The following is a 13,340-nucleotide window of genomic DNA, read 5'->3' as shown; positions in this document are numbered from 1 at the left end:
ATTTAGTGCATCAAATTTCCAAATCCAATTCAGCTTAAGCATAATAGCCATAATCGGCTTATAGCCTTAAATCATTACATATTCGGCACATTAACTAAATAAAAATTACATTCTATTTGCCATATTAATTTAACTCTTAGGCATATAAAAAGGAATCAAGCTTAAACACTTAAGAACTTACCTCGAATGTTGCCGAACGATTACAACAGCTATTCGATTATTTTTTCTTTTCCCTTATCCGAATTTGCCCCTCTATGCTCTTAAGCTTAAATTCAAAGATTTTAAACTAGTCATTATTTGACTATTCAAGCATCACTTTCAAAAATATAATATATATATTCGACTTTCACACTTACTGATCATAGTAAGCTTATAAGAAATCAATAAGCAACTCATTAACAAATTTTTGTCAATGTTTACCACATAATCATAATTTCACTGCAAGCTGTCTTCCTGAGCAATAGTCACTAAATCATTTATAACTGGAGCTACGAAACTCCAAATCAAGTGTCGTTAATTTTCATTAAAAATAGACTCATATATATTTTATCCATAAAATTTTCAGAATTTTTTGTTTGGCAAATAAATACCAAATTTTTCTTAAAGTTTCCCTTGTTTCACTGTTTGACTAATCTGACCACTCTTCACTACGAATCAAATTTCTCATTGTACAAAATTCAAAATATGTTCTTGTTTATTTCATTTGTAACTAGACTCATTAAGGAGTCTATGAATATAAATTTCATCTTATAACCATTTTTTTACAATTTATAATGATTTTATAAAAACAGAACAGGGGATTTAGAAGTCATTTTGACCCTGTCCCACATCACTTCAAATATCTCATTATCGGAAATTCTTTTGCTTACACGGTTTCTTTTATAAGAAACTAGACTTATTAAGCTTTAATTACGTAATTTATTCAGCTTCTAAATCATCTCCCAAAATTTATGGTGATTTTCCAAAATCACATTACTGCTGCTGTTCCAAGCAGAATTATTACCAATTCACTTTTTCACACATAACTTGCATGCATGTTATTTAAACATGCATATCACAAATCAATCATCACATACCTATAACTTCACTTAAGCATAATATACATTTCATCATTTTAAAGCACAAACATTACTCAATATTGTCCAAGTTCACATTCGGCCATAATACACACAACATGTTAGTCGATTTTCCCCCTTAGCATCTAAGGCACATGCATGCTTATTTGCTTGGCTCAACTTCACCTATCTTCCATTTTTCATCAAAAGAACATGAAACAAAAACCATTTCCCTCATTTCAATTCATGACCGAATGCTCACAACACAACCAAAAATCAAAATATGCTTCATGGGTTAAGGTAGAATCAAGAAGAACTCATGAACATCAAGATAGAAGCAAACTACCATGAACTTACCTTGCATCTTCTTCCCCCAAGTGACCAAATTTTTCAAAAGCTTCCTCCTCTCTTGCTCTCCTATTTTCGGCTATGATGAACAAAGATGGACAAACTTTGTCCTTTTCCATCCTTTTGTTATTATTATAATTTAACCTTTTATGACACATAGCTGACATATATTAATTGTGCCATACTTATGCCATAACTTCAATAAAAAAATTGCACATGTTGTCTACCATTAACAAGATGGTCGGCCACTACACATAAAAGTGGGAGGTTTGACATGCAAATCCTTCTATTTTGCTCTACAAATTATTTGGCCACTACAAATTAGCCTATAGCATTTTCAGAAATTTTCACATAAGTCCTATTCTATAATTTCATTCACAAATGGCAAAATCAAAGCATAAATTTTCGCACATGCAATTTCACATGAAATAAACACAGAATATAACATTTAATTATTTTCGGGACTCGGTTTTGTGGTCTCGAAACCACTTTTCGACTAGGGCGATATTAGGGCTGTCACAATAATAGTTTAGGTTTGATCTTCATTATAAATATTTATTACTTGTTACGAATCACGCGATCAAGTTTTTGGTGCCGTTGCCGGGGAACTAAAATATTAGGAACGCTCAATTTTTATTACTTTAGCCATTTATTTTTCTTGCAATTTAATTTAATTTAATTATTATTATTTATTAATTTATCAATTTTTATTACTTTAGCCATTTATTTTTCTTGCAATTTAATTTAATTTAATTATTATTATTTATTAATTTATTTTTTTCTTTCTCTTGGCAGATTTTTATAGTTTATGACTAGAAGAAACCCGTCGGGACCATTACTTTTTGACGAAGAAATCGATCGTAAAGTTCGTAGAAATCAAAGATAAATAAGGCGCATCTTAAGATACACGGAGAACGAGTAAGAAGACAATACTCAACCCCCAACCGAAGGGATGGCTGAAAACCAAGGCAATCAGCTACCTCCTGCAATTGCGGCTAATCAAAATCCTGCTCTACGCACTATGTATGATTATGCTAAACCTTCTTTAACAGGAATTGAGTCTAGCATAGTTAGACCGGCTATAGCTGCAAATACTTTTGAACTGAAACCTAACACAATTCAAATGATACAACAATTTGTTCAGGTTGATGGTTTGCAGGATGAAGATCCCAACACTCACTTAGCAAACTTTCTGGAATTTTGCGAAGCATTTAAAATCAATGGCGTTTCTGATGATGCCATTCGTCTTCGGTTATTTCCTTTTTCATTAAGGAAAAAAGCTAAACAAGGGTTGAACTCGTTACCACGAGGGTCAATTACTACTTGGGAACAAATGACCGAAAAAATTTTACTAAAATACTTTCCGACGGCTAAAACGGCTAAGTTACGTAATGGTATTTCTTCTTTTGTGCAGATAGATTTAGAAACACTTTACGATGCATGGGAGAGATAGAAGGACTTACTTAGAAGGTGCCCTCACCATGGGTTACCAATTTGGCTGCAAGTACTAACATTCCACAATGGTTTGAATCCTTCGACTCGGCAAATGGTTGACGCAGTTGCTGACGGAACCATCAACAACAAAACACCTGAAGAGACTTATGAATTCATTGAAGAAATGTCACTGAATAACTATCAGTGGCAAGTCATGAGGACTAAGCCAACAAAAACAGTTGGCATTTATAACGTCGACTAAGTTACTTTGCTGTCAAATCAGGTAGAACTTCTCAATAAAACGATTGATGGTTTTCTTAGTTCTATGCAAGTACATCCAGTAATGAGGTGTGACTCAAGCAAAGAAGGTGTGCATACAGAGTATCAATCCTTCAATCCCACAACCGAAGAGGAACAAGTCAACTATATGGGTAACAATAACTTTAGATCTCAAAATAACCCATACAGTAATGCTTATAATGCAGGTTGGAGGAACCACCCAAATTTCTCCTGGGGTGTTCAAGAGAATCAAAAGCCACAAAATCCTCAGGGTTTTCAACAGCCACCCTACCAACAGGAAAATAAGCCAAATCTTGAAGAAATGCTCTCAAAGTTCATATTAGTGTCAGAAACCCGTTTCCAAAATACCGAGACAGTACTTAAAAATCAACAAGCATCGATCTAAGGACTCGAAACTCAGATAGGCCAGCTTTCTAAATTGATCTCCGAATGACCACAAGGTAGTTTGGCAAGTAATACCGAACCTAACCCAAAGGAATAACTCAACGCAATTAATACTCAAGATGACGAAGGAGTCGTTGAGCCTGAACTAGAATCGAGGCAAGAAACTGTGGCAAGCAAATAGAGAGATGAGATAGGTCAAACTACAAACAAACCAGTGATAGTCGAATATAAACCTCATATGCCATACCCTAACGCGACCAGGAAAGACCGCTCAGATGAATAATTCGGTAAATTCCTTAAACTTTTGAAAAAATTACATATTAACTTACCGTTTATTGAAGCTTTGTCGTAGATGCCAAATGTAATGAAATTTTTAAAAGAGCTTTTAGTAAATAAGCGGAAGTTGGGCGAAGCATCGCATGTGGAGCTAAATGCAGTATGCTCAGCTATTCTACAGAATAAGCTACCCCACAAATTGAAAGATCTAGGAAGTTTTACAATTCCTTGCTTAATTGGTAGTTTAGATATATGTCATGCATTAGCTGATTTAGGAGCTAGTATTAATGTCATGCCTTACAAAATGTTTAAGCAATTAGGTCTTGGGAAACCTAAACAAACTAAGATTAGCATTCAATTGACAGATAAAACTATAAGATTTCCTAGGGGTATTATTGAAGATGTACTAGAAAAAGTAGATAAGTTCATATTTCCTGTTGATTTCGTTGTTCTAGACATAGAAGAGGATAATAACACCCCTTTGATTTTAGGGAGGCCCTTTTTAGCAACTGCTAAAACAATTATTGATGTTGGCATAGGTGAGCTTACACTTCGTGTGGGAGATGAAACGATCACCCTTCAAGCTCGTAATTCTGGCATCACATCGAACATTGAAGGTAATAGTCCACACCAATCTACTAAAACTGACAATATGACTTTGCAGAAATCAAGCTTCAAAGAAGTTCACGAGCCATGTTCCAGAAATGATAGAGGACACATTCATGAAGAACGAAGACTACGGGTAGAGGAGCTACACGAATGGCGAGAACACAAACCGAGAACACATGATAAACCGAAACTACGCCAAAACAAGCCCGATACCTCTCCTAATCAACTTAAGGTTGGCGATAAAGTCTTAGATGCCACAGATCCTCACATTGTCACTACCACACTGAATGAGGAAATCTCTCTTACGGTACTCAGTATTTTTCCATTCGGTACGGTGGAGGTGAGTCACCCCAAGTTCGACACTTTTAAGGTAAACAACACCCGATTAAAACCCTATTTTGATGAGTTGATAGCAACAATGAGGAGTATAAACTCCTCGAACCACCCTAACCATTCACTAGAGAGGTAAGTCGAGCTTAGACTATAAATAAGCGCTTCTCAGGAGGCAACCTGAGCACTAACATATTTTTATTTCTTTATTTTTTAGTTTTTTTTTATTTCTAACACTTTAAATAATTAGATTTATCTTTGAATTGCAAAGTTGTTCAGCACACACGGCCAGGCACACAGGCGTGCCTAGACCGTGGCCAAGCAGGGGAAGAAACACGGCCGTGCGATACGGCCGTGTGGAAGTAGGACATGATTTCCTCAAAACACGGGTGTACTTGAAAGGTGAACACGGGCGTAGGAATAGAAAAACACGGGCGTGCCAGGGCAAGGCTCGATTCTATTTCTTCAACACGAGCGTGGTACCCTAACACACGGGCGTGGGAGAAGCGAACAAAGCTAGGCACGGCCGTACGATATGGCCGTGGGCCACACACGCCCAAGACACACGGGCTTGGGATAGTAGTTCGGCACGACCTAAAATTGCTAAATTCGAAAAACACGGGCTCACTTTCAGAGTACACGTGCGTGGCCCTAGGTCGTGTGGCTTCCCCCTATATAAGCAAACCACTATTCATTTTCTTCTTCCTTTAAAAACCCTAGCCGAAATCTTCCCTTCCCCACTCCCTAATCCCTATTTCGACCACCATTACCCAGATTCTCACTTCCCTAACCCTTAAACCACCCTAAAATCCACTTCCCCTGAATTAATCCTCACTTTCCCCTCTCATTTCCCTCCATTTTTCCTCCACATGGCTGTACACCCATGCCACACGCCCGTGCTCACCACCAACACGCCCGTGTGCCACCCTACAGCAGCTTTTGGTTCACTTTCTCAACCTGAATACTTTAGGAATTGGCTTTAATATTTTCTATATTTGAATTGTTTAAACTACTAAATAGCATATGCTAGTTTTAGGATTCTTGCTTAACTGATGATACATCTTTGATTCCAGTAAATGCTTCTGAATAATCATATAAAATTTTCATCTCTCGCTTGATATAGTTAAATGTTAACACATCTTGGACCTACTATATCAATGCTCATAAATTTTCAGGTACATTATGTCATCATCGAGAGCTAAGAAGGCCACGGTCCCATCATTAAAGAGACTAGGGGACTGGGTTCTTTCTCGGTACGTGCTACAGCCAAAGTTCGACACCCATTCCTTGAGTTTCTGAAAACTTCGCAGGAGGAGCTATTTCAGATACTACGCGCACGACCCCTCACTACATGTTGCTGAATCGACTGGGATGCCATAGAGCAAGTCCAGCTAGCTGATGCCATCTGCGCCCTCCTATCCACAGACCCATGGGAACGGTTCTTTGCTATTACCGAACCCATTTATTTATAGCTAACTTTAGAATCATGCTCTACTTTTCATTTACAGGTGGTGATGACGAACAATGATGACCCCGGCACCATTCACTTCCGATTAGGAGGTCTAGTTCGTGCGATGAGTGTCCCAAAGTTTGGAGTCGCTCTGGGACTTTACACCGGTGAGTTTATGGAGGAGGAGGACATGAATGCACTACCACGCAATATCCACATTTCTCCCTCCTCGTGCTGGAAAGCTTTGGCACCACTCTCTTCCACCTACGACCCCAGCCGCTCGAAGGCCACAGTTCTCGCCCCTTCCCTATGCTATCTACATGCCATATTGGCACACACTTTGACCAGAAGAAGAGAGAGCACCAGCGTCTTCAACACTTACGACGCCTACTATTTATGGTGCATGGCGAATGCATACGTGACTAACTTGGCATACTTCATCACTTTCGCCATTCGCCATCAGACTGAGCGGCATCGGAAGGGAGTAATCTCTATCGGCCCCTACGTGACACGCCTTGCCAGACACTTCGGCCTCCTCAACACCATGGCCCAGTCATCAGTACTTACACTGATAGGTCAGATGTCCCCACAGGGCATCACGACTATGTTACACATGAGGATGATTGAGTGCCGCTGTGGGACCAATCCTCCTTAGTACCGTCTCACTCATGCCATTGACGAGAAGGATCTAGAGGACATTCTTGATGATATCCCCCCACAGCACGAGGAGCCTTCTACCACGCCACCTAGGGAGCGACTAGTTCATGCGGCTGCTTCATTGGCACACCTTTTTGACTAACTCGCTCACTTCGAGCAGTATTGCACTACACAGTTCGAGATCATTCACAAGCGAGATCGGTGATGTGATAGACAGATGGACAACATGGGCCATGATGCAGTAGCTGTGCCAGCACTTCCACATCGCCACTCCAGTGCCATCACCCGAGATCATTGAATCCTTTTATCTTTTTATTTTTATATTTATATTTTTTTATTTTTAGTTTCATTTCAATTTTATTATTCCTTTTGAAAGACATATCTATATTAGTAAATTTTACTTTCTTCATTTCTCTGGTATCTCTAACAAGTAATCCCACTACACTCTCTTCCACACCAACTCTTAATAAGCTCTTCATGATTCTACAGACTTCCAAGCAAAGCCGCTAGGAATATTTTACGGAATAAGGAAACAAATGGGAAAAAATACCTCACGAGTGCCATGTTCAATGACCCAATTTCTTCATCTAGCTAAGAACAGTGGCAACTACCACTTTCTCCAAACACTCCAGCCTCAGAATCAAGCTTCACATCCATATAACATGGAGTTTCACCTCTTTTCCTCTTATGATTTTCTTTATTTTGAATAATCTATCTTTGTACATTGAGGGCAATGTACATCTTAAGTGTGGGGAGGTGAACATGAACATGATGCCTAACTTTTTGCATTATTCTTAAATCCCTGAATTTGATCTTGTGCTTAAGTGATTTTCTCATAATATTGATCGAATGAATTCTGATTGATCATGAATTCGACCATGGGAATTATGCATGATTATTTGATTATAGGACATTATAGAATCGAGCATGATAAATTGATATTTTGAGAACTAAAATTTTTAGATTATTTTCCTAAATTGAGGAATTATCTTGAAATCTTAAGTATAGAGGAAGGACATCAAAAACACAAATTTTTGGTGAGATTTTTGAGCCTTTTGAGCATATTGCTTTCTTTCTTGCTCATTTCTTTTGTGGTTTGAGTGTGTCAACATTGAACTGTTATTCTAGAACTTGCTTCGATTATACATGTCAAGATCACACGTATGATTTGATATACTGAGATGATAAAGGCACTTAGGATTTAACCCACTTACTCCATAAAAAGCCTTCCCACATAATTAAACCCTTAGTAAACCCCCTTGAGCCTATTAACCCTTTTTATTAATTAACCCTCATCATTAACCCATTAACCCATTATTGTTGAAATCCTCTTACTTAATTTACCCTTTTTTATCGGGATTATTTTTAATATTGTTACCTCACTATGTTCACCATTTTTTGTTACTGAATCATGAAGTATGATTTCTATATTATATTGACTTGATTTGTTATTTAAAAAAAAAACTTAGTATTATTATTGTAATTCTCAGCAAGCTAAAGTTGTCATGAGCTCATGTAATATAGTTCTAGATATTTGTTTGTGATTTAGTAATTAAGTTTTTGATAGTGGGGTAATTTATTGAAATTATCTCGATTCTAACCTTTGTCTCTTCAGCTTGTATCCATACTCGTAACCTAAACCCCATTACAACTATGCAAAGACCTTTTGATTTGTGTATCATATCATTTACAAGTGGTGGAGATTTGATTTTCATGCAAGCCTATAGTAAAAACTTCTCATGTTAGACAATCGAGTGCTTAATCTTGAACCTTAAACACTTTGAGTGATTTGAGTGAATCTTTAGTAAGTATGTCATATCTTGTATATTTAGGACTAAAGTTAATTACTTAGAGGAAGGAGACTTCCTATGATTTTATTGTCAAAATATTCGATTTAGATTGCTTGAGGCTTTTAATGCCCCTATAGTTGAATTCTCACTGTATGATTTTCTGTGGAATAACTTGTAACATTATCAGTAATGATTATGTGATTGAAAGGAATGAATTCTAGCAGTAAAGGAGAGTTTTCCTAGAGGACAAGCAAATGCTAAAGTGTGGGGGTATTTGATAAACACCAAATTATACATATTTTTACCCCAAATACCTAGCATATTTATGGATGTTTATTACTGGATTTATGGATTTTGGTGCTCTTAATCCGATTATTTCATCTTTTGTACTCAGAAGAGCACCGAGAGTCAAAAAGAGCCAAAAATGAGCCAAAAAGGGACAAAATAGACCAAATTGAGAAGATGAGACGGCCTAACCCTTGCCACACGGGCAACTCACACGTCCGTGCCTTTCGAGGGTGTCGACTAAGGATTTCATGATTCACACGGCCTGGCCATTGACCCACACAGCCGTGTGTAATTTAACAGATCGAACACGGCCTGGCAATCACGTCACACGGCCATGGCACACGGGCGTGTCCCTTTTTCAAAGAGTTGTATTTTACACGGAAAAGGATACTTAGGAAGGAAGAAAGTCAATCCACACCCTAAGTATGACCTAGAAAGCGGGGCTCTCTCCAGAACTTTTCTGGAGTACAGAACCATATGCCGGGAATTACTTGAAGAAAGCCAGACGATCCATCCCAAAAGCCGAAGCTACTCCAAGACTGAAGATCTCTCTCAGAATTCCTTCAGAGGTTTTAGAGTTTTCTTTATGTTTTGTTATTTTCATATTTTTGAGATGTACTCTTATTTTATTATGAACTAAACCCCTTAGATACCTAAGGGGGTTGAAACCTATGATGGATCTTGTTATTATTATCTGAACTATATGATAAATACTTGATTTTTTCTTAATTATGTCTTTTTAATGCTTGGGTTAATATTCCGGGTATTAATTCATGATTTGATGTGCTTATGCAGAGGAGCAAAAGTCCTTGTCTAAGAGTAGATTTGGCATAATTAAGCAGAATTGATCGAACGCCTAGAAATAGGGTTACGAGATTTTACTGGATTAGGGTGAAACCTAATATGGTAATGCATAGATCGATTTACTTCTTCCTTAGGGGTTTTAATTAAGAAAGAGATTTTGATTAATTCAACTGAGGGTTAGACGTTATTAGTCTCGAAAGAGATAATAATATAGGTTAGGGAGTGTCACGTATCAAGTCAAGTGAATAAATCGTCTAGTTCAGAGTCAGATAACAAGTGAAATATAGATGGATTCCTCTTTAGGTGTCATCTTTATCAATTACTTTTCCTCAAGCCTTTTTCCAAATTGTCTCTTTACTTTAGTTTAATTAGTTAATTAGTTTAATAAACAACTCTTCCTTATTTATAGGTTAAATAATAAAAAGATAGTTATTACTAGTACTTTTGGTTCCCTTGGGTATGATATCCCTGTCTTGCCATTACGATACTATTGTTCGATAGGTGCACTTGCATTTTCGTCGTGATAATAGTTAGTTTAGGTTTGATCTTCATTATACATATTTATTACTTGTTACGAATCACGCGATTAGTTATTGACTTGGGTCACACGGCCGGCCACATGCCCATGTGCCACACACGGCCAGTAGACAGGCTTGTGTGTCTAGGCCGTGTCAGACCTGTAAGGTATACTGACTTAATTCGAAAGGGTACCCCAGGGGACACACGGTCGTGTACCAAGGCCATATGTCACACACGGTCGAGCCACACCCCCGTGTGCTCAGCCGTGTGGACTGAAAATAGGCTTGGTAAAAGCCACATTTCTCACCCTCCTCAAGCATACCTAAACCACATCAAATTTGCACCATTTTATACATATATAAGCAACCAAAGCATGCTATTTCATACACATTTCATTCCATCTATCCTCAACCACTTCAACTACTAAATTCCATATTTAAAACATACTAAATCATTATGCCAAAATCATCAAAGTTTACATAAGTACCAAATGCATTTCATTATCAACTTATCAACTATTTCATGTCACAACACATACCATATCATCATCTTAAAATCAAACCACAATATACCAACTTCTAAGCAATAATACTCCAGCTTACAACTATCTAAAAGAGCAACATATAACCATACCAAACAAGCCAACACATAAAGCATTATATACATCACATAAATCACTTATCAAACACATAATTTAAGCCAAGTTAAATGACCAAATACATACCAACATTTACAAGCCAAATCTCATGGATCAAAATCATAACTCAAAATATATCAAGATAACACTAGCCTATACATGCCATATACCATTATACAAAGCTCCAAAAGTACCAATGAGATCATCGATAGTGTGATGATGTTTCTCGATGATCCCTGAGTCTGAGCTAGCTTCGATAATTTATAAAATAGTGAAAAATAAACACAATAAGCTTTAAAAGCTTAGTAAGCCATATACAAATAAAGTCATCATATGAATATTTGCATATCAATTCAAATATGCTAAGCATAGCTAAACACATACAAGCTCACAAACCTTTCTCATTGAACACATATTCAATATATTAATCACATTCATCAAATACTTCCCCTTTTCAATACTCGTCTAAATCTCGTAATACCTGAGTCACATATCACATTCACACATTCTTTCTCAACTTGACTTTGCCCGATGAACCATTCAAAATTGTTAAGGATACTCAGAAATCACATAAGCTCGGACAGTGCCATATCCCAGATATGGTCTTACATGTTATCATATATCAATGCTACTGTCTTGACAGGGTCTTACACGAAATCATAATACGATACCAATGTCCTAAATATCGTTGTACATGTAATCGCATCTCGATAACCTAATGTCATGATACTTGTATCAGATACTATTCCTATGGTTCGTACGAGACTTTCGAATGTCATAACTCTATCAATTCTTGCTTGTAATTTCTCATTCAACATTTATAATAATTCAATGACAAATAAACACAAAAAATTCAATTTAAAGACATTTATTTGCATATGAACTTACCTCAGTCGTAGAAACAACGAAACTAGCCGATTAATCGAGTACTTTGTTCTTGCCTTGATTTAAGTCCATTCTCTTTCATTCTTAATCTATATATATTAAAAATTAATCTATTTAACCACAAAATCAATCAACTTAGTCTTTAAACACATATTTAACCCAATTTACATTTTGGCCCTAAACTTTCACATTTCTTACAATTTAGTCCCTATTTCATAAAAACCCAATTTACAACAATTTCAATTAAACCCAAGCTAGCTAAATTTTTATAGGTTCCTTAATAGCCCATATTTATCAATATTTTACACATTAACCACACATTTTTGTCCTTTCACAAATTAACCCCTGCAATTTCACTAAAAATCACTTTACAAAACATGATAATCTATCATCAAAAATTTATATTTCATCATCAAATACCAAAGAACACAATAAATCATTAATTGAAAATCTCAAAACCTGTAAAAATTTCAAAAATTAAGACACGGGCTAGCTAGTACTCAAAGCAACGATCACAAAAACATAGAAATCATAAAAAACCGAGCTCAAAACATACCTCAATCAAGCTATGCAAGTGTTGAAAATAAAAGCTCTATTTTATCACCTCAATCAAGCTATGCAAGTGTTGAAAATAAAAGCTCTATTTTATCTTTCTTCTTTGCTTCATTCAGCCATAAAAGATGATAAAATGGCCACCATTATGGTTTGTTTTAATTTAATTAACCTTATTTCACTAATTACTATTTTAACCTTATATTATAATGTTAAAAATCACTTAATGGATGACTATATTTGTCCATCCCATTAACCAAATGTCAAATAACCACATAAGGACGTAAATATTTAAATTTCATAGCAATTAAAGCACTTTACCAAGTAGAATGTAACTTTTTCATTTTATGCTATTTAGTCCTTTTATTAAATTAAGTATCCAATCGGTAAAATTAAATCATGAAACTTTCACACATACATGCTATCATGTTGTAAACACATAAAATAATATTAAAATAATTTTTTGACCTCAGATTTATGGTTTCAAAACCACTATTCTAATTTAAATAAAATGGGGCTATTACAAGCACACGGGCATGTGACTTGGCCATGTTGCATAAGTCAGTTGCCCTCCAGTTTTCACACAACTTGGCACACGGGCGTGTCCTTAGTCGTGTGATACAAGTTACTATGTATGGCCTATTTCCACACGACCTGAGACACGAGCGTGTCTGTAGCTGTGTGAGGCACAAGGCCTGTTCACACGGACGTGTGACCCCTGTATGGTTGAAATTTTTCTAAGTTTCCAAAATTTTTATATGTTATCGGTTTAGTCCCGAATCACTTCTAAAGCATGTTTAAGACCTCGTAGGCCCTTATAAGGGACAATGTGTTTGTGATTAAATGGTATTTAAGTATTAATGCATAAATGTAGGCGTTATTTATGTTAAATGATGTATATTGATCGGTAATACCTCGTAACCCTACTTTGGCGATGGATACGAGTTAAGGGTGTTACACTCACAATTTAACTTTCATGTATATACTCATATAACGCAACATTTATCATTCTCATGTACTAT

At 36.4% G+C, this 13,340-nt stretch overlaps 1 non-coding gene across 1 annotated transcript; it reads right to left on the bottom strand.

Annotated features, from left to right (window-relative positions):
- Positions 1–2,784: 2,784 nt before the first annotated feature.
- Positions 2,785–2,891, bottom strand: LOC121205934 (small nucleolar RNA R71). The gene has a single exon (XR_005901007.1). It is a non-coding gene; the product is annotated as a small nucleolar RNA R71 (small nucleolar RNA).
- Positions 2,892–13,340: the final 10,449 nt, after the last annotated feature.

This window comes from Gossypium hirsutum, chromosome A08 (assembly GCF_007990345.1).
Source record: "Gossypium hirsutum isolate 1008001.06 chromosome A08, Gossypium_hirsutum_v2.1, whole genome shotgun sequence".
NCBI lineage: Eukaryota > Viridiplantae > Streptophyta > Magnoliopsida > Malvales > Malvaceae > Gossypium > Gossypium hirsutum.
This window is presented reverse-complemented; position numbering and strand designations above follow the sequence as displayed.